Source organism: Musa acuminata, chromosome BXJ2-11, assembly GCF_036884655.1.
Source record: "Musa acuminata AAA Group cultivar baxijiao chromosome BXJ2-11, Cavendish_Baxijiao_AAA, whole genome shotgun sequence".
Lineage (NCBI taxonomy): Eukaryota > Viridiplantae > Streptophyta > Magnoliopsida > Zingiberales > Musaceae > Musa > Musa acuminata.
Window position 1 is genome coordinate 11,971,935 of NC_088348.1, and position 4,423 is coordinate 11,976,357.

Below are 4,423 nucleotides of genomic sequence, written 5' to 3' on the forward strand. Positions count from 1 at the left end.
TCAACAATCAAGACTGTTTTATTCTCTGTATCTACATGTAATTGTATTGGACATTAATCCTCAAATAGATAGAGTAAAGATCTCTTAGCACAAACCTTAGCTAATATTTTGGAAAGAACTAAATAAATAAAACAAATATTCCATCATGCATAGTCTCGACAAAAATGGGGAGCATTTGACTACACAAATACTTACAGAATTGCTTTAAGTTTAGTATGATCTATGACGAACCAGATATTGGGTCATATGGCACAAACATGAGGATACAATCTAAATAAGGTAAGAACTCAAATCAAGGATCAAGAATTAAACGAAAGAAATTTTCAGGAAGTAGACGAGAAAAGCACCAACATAGAGACAAGCACAATTTGTATTGGATAGGTGTATTGGACATTATTTGACTTGTTATAACCCCAAAACTGGAACCATGGAGATCTTTAATTAAGAAGTCAAAACTTACAATACACATAGATTTGAAGTCAAAGTTCACATTACATATGAAATTTAGAAACTGAAGATATACCATGATTTACAAGTGACACATAATGTAGTAGACAAATTGAGTATCTTATTGTATTGTCTGTTTGGATATATATTTAATAAAATAATAAACTACCCAACTAGATTCAGATATTTGAGGCTTCTTAACTCGACTTCAAAAACTTCATGTTCCAATAATTTTCCAATAAAACATAATCTATTAAAGTCATGTTTCCCTTATCTGTCATAAATCTCCTTTTAGTAACTTTGTCATATGCTCATATTATGCAACATTGATTAGCATATTAAATTGCAAGTAAAATGTGCACAGACAGGATGATTTGCTTGCCTTGGGCCATACTTCCTTTGAGCATTAATAGTTGACAATGTTAGGGCTCTGCATGAAATGAGTTTGGTCTTGAATAAATATATACTGGAAGGCCAAGCTATTTGATTGAGTACTACGAACAATAGGAATTCAGCGACCTAGTGAATTATGTCTAGAGCCTGCACATCTTGCTTAGTGCTAAAGAAGAGCAGTTTTCTGCTGATGGAAAATCCCCTTTCTTCCCAATGCAATTGCCCAAGCATAACCAAGCATCTGCAAGAGATGGATTCAAAATAATGTGAAGCACACAACACAAATTTTACACAAAGCCTGACTTTTAAATTCATTATATCAACATGAAAATCTTCATTATTGCATAAAGCTTTCAACAAATGAGCTGCTGCTTCTTTTCTGTAGTCAGGAAAGACATCTAGTATTTTTCCCTTCAAATATTCATATTTTGTGGCTTGTGCAATGGTGACTTCCTCTTGTGTGTGTGATTTGAAGGAATGAAAGACATTATTATCAAAATGAAAATGGCATGCTGATCCAAATAGATGATAAAGCTTTCACTAAAACGCATTAGTAAATAATCACCTAAGATTTTTTTTTTCATGAGGAAGTCATATAGGAAAACAGAATTCCACAGACAATATTTTCCCATATGACCATATAGAACTACCACAATCATTGTAACATATTTCCAGATATACAAGGCAGGACCATGTGTTAAAATATGCACTGTAGTTAGTAGTCATGTTGGTTTCCTGTCGTTCCCTTCATAATACCAGGTAGAAGAATTACATCAACATAATAATACTATTTACCAAAATATGATAAGTTTCACATGCCAAATAAATCATTATTCAGGACTTACCCTCACAATGATAGCTGTCCAGAATGAGAAACTTGTGGACTAATAATCTTCATGTTCTTGAAGTACATATATGTCTAAAGATTACTACTTAATAATTTAACAACTTCTAGTCTAAAAACTTAAGTTCGAAGTTAAATTGAAATGTATTAAAATGTGACAATCTGCTTATATATTTCCCATTGCTCTTGTTACTGACACCTGCAGATTAAGAGCTGGTCCTGTGCGTCTTCACACACGTTATCAATACTAGGAAAAGTTCAATAAAGAAATCTTTCAAGCAAATCGCACCTAAGATCTTAATTACTAAAGTGGCAGTATGGACTAGAAGTGGATCATGTACAACATTCATGGCAATCTGTTAAATAGCAACCTCAAAACATTGATTTACCTCCATTTCAAGCGTGAAATTTCCAATTGTTCATTGAAACCGACACGAACGAGAATAGATCGACGTAGAGCGATGGGAGAAGGGTTATCATAGTCGAATAGAGTGAATCGACGAGGGCGAGAGCCGCGTCGGCTAGGGTCTTCAGCTTGGAGGTCTTCTCCTTCGGGTCTCGAAGTAAATAGGTGTCACGGAGGCGGTAGAGCTAGTCGGCCAGCGCCCAGGATCTTGCGGTCGCTTCTGTCTCTTTGCTCCCTGCCAGCGTCGTCTCTTCGGAACGGCCGAGAGCGAGAGCGGAACGAACGCAACGGACAACCCGCCTAAATAGTGATCTTCTAAAATACTTCTGCCGATTTGCCCTTCTACATATAATTTTTTCCCCATGCGACCTCTAGAATCGGATTTTTTTAAAAAGATATATTATCAAAATATTTACCAGCTAGGTTAATTAATATTTTTTAAATAATTTAATTCTTATGATTATTTTTTAAGAAAAATCTGATTTTCAAATAGTATCACTTGTTTTTCAAATTATCTATAAAATTTTATATTTTTAAAATGAAAAAAATATATTGATTGATATGCTTTCATTTTTTATTTTTTTGTGAAAATTTGAGTAGACCAATTAAATTGGTTCCATCAGATTTTTGTTATTTGAAGTCAAAGTTGACTGGTATATAACTTATCCCTTTTTGAAACAAATCTCAACCATAATTTCTTCGTTGATTGTTTGAATCTACTAGTCATAGATACCCTATAAGTCACTCGCGTGAGTGATGATATATGTGACATGATATATTTTTTCGTTGATTGTTTGAATCTACTAGTCATAGATACCCTATGACTACTAGTCATAGATACCCTATCATAGAGATTTGAAGTCAAACAAATCTCAACCATAATTTCTTCGTTGATTGTTTGAATCTACTAGTCATAGATACCCTATAAGTCACTCGCGTGAGTGATGATATATGTGACATGATATATTTTTTTATTATATTATTTAATATTTTATTATTTTATATTACTTGTTACATATATGCACATATATATTGTGATGTTCACTATAAGTCACTCACATGAGTGACGTTACATATGACATGATATATTTTTTTTCATTATATTATTTGATATTTTATCACTTTATATTACTTGTTACATATATGCATATATATATTGTGATGTTTATGGATCGGTGCAATGAGAATCGGATCGTAATGAGAACACGATAATGAGATTGATTCACCTTTAAACATAGACCCTAAATAATCCTGGTCATAGATTACTCAAGAAGAACATCGAGATAACCGGATAGACTGGTGTGTTATAAACCCGTCCTTATGATGGAGGCAGTTAGTCTCATAGTTGCTCGTGTGGGGACATTATAGCTACAGTGCAAGTGCTCATTGGAGAATGAGTTCACTGATTGATCCACTTACGGAATGCTAGATAGTTAATGATACATCATTGTTAGATAGTGATTCCGTTATCCCAATGATGTACCTGGTCCTTAGACTTGAGACACCAATGATGTCATGTATGAGAATTTCACTCTTTGATACCGAACTTATAAGCATAAACGTTCCAGATCTAGCACAGTCGGTCATCGGGAGTGACATCCAACCTTACGAGGGCTATTGAGTATCGATAGAGGATCATCCACTCTCGGTGTCATGAGAAGAATATCTCAAGTGTTCTTGCACATACAAACCCTTGGCTAGGGTCATTCGGATTGAGAGAGAAAGAGTTCTCCAAAAGAATCTGATTAGAGTGAGACTCGAGTAGAAACTATATGGGTCTGACAACACTATGCCCAGTATACGATCTCTAGGATATTAGATGGATGAGGTATAGAGAAATCTGGGGGGCGATGTCACATGCACAGTAGAAAAATATTAAAATAAAATCTTCAAAATTTCCAAAGATGTGTTCGTCATCGTGCGAAGATTGGTGCGTAAAATTCATAAAACTTAAAAGTCACGTGTGAGATAGATTGTGTTACCTAGGGAGATCGTATATCCCTAAATTATTATAGATTTGTAGGAGAGGATGAATGAAGTTAAACACCCTCCTCTCTAGCGGTGATCCACATAATAGGGCTGCGACGATGCTCCTCAAATCTTTAGACCTGCTATCTGAGGAGGAGAAGGGGAGGAGAATAGGAGATGATAACCCAAAGATGCTCTAGCCTATGAACATTTAGTTCCCTCATATTTATAGAGATCCCTTGTCAACTTAACCCTAATGGATCCTACCTTATTGGGTATTGGATCTCCATCCAACTACCCAAGCCTCTTAAATTAGTATATCTCTATCTAATAATCTCTTAATAGCCCTTATCAGATCTCATCCA

The 4,423-nt window shown here is 34.8% G+C and overlaps 1 long non-coding RNA gene across 1 annotated transcript; it reads right to left on the minus strand.

Annotated features, from left to right (window-relative positions):
- Positions 1–878: 878 nt before the first annotated feature.
- LOC135628024 (uncharacterized) lies at positions 879–2,390 on the minus strand. The gene is made up of 2 exons (XR_010492751.1): positions 2,074–2,390; positions 879–1,081 (listed from the first exon to the last, which is right to left on the minus strand). It is a non-coding gene; the product is annotated as an uncharacterized LOC135628024 (long non-coding RNA).
- Positions 2,391–4,423: the final 2,033 nt, after the last annotated feature.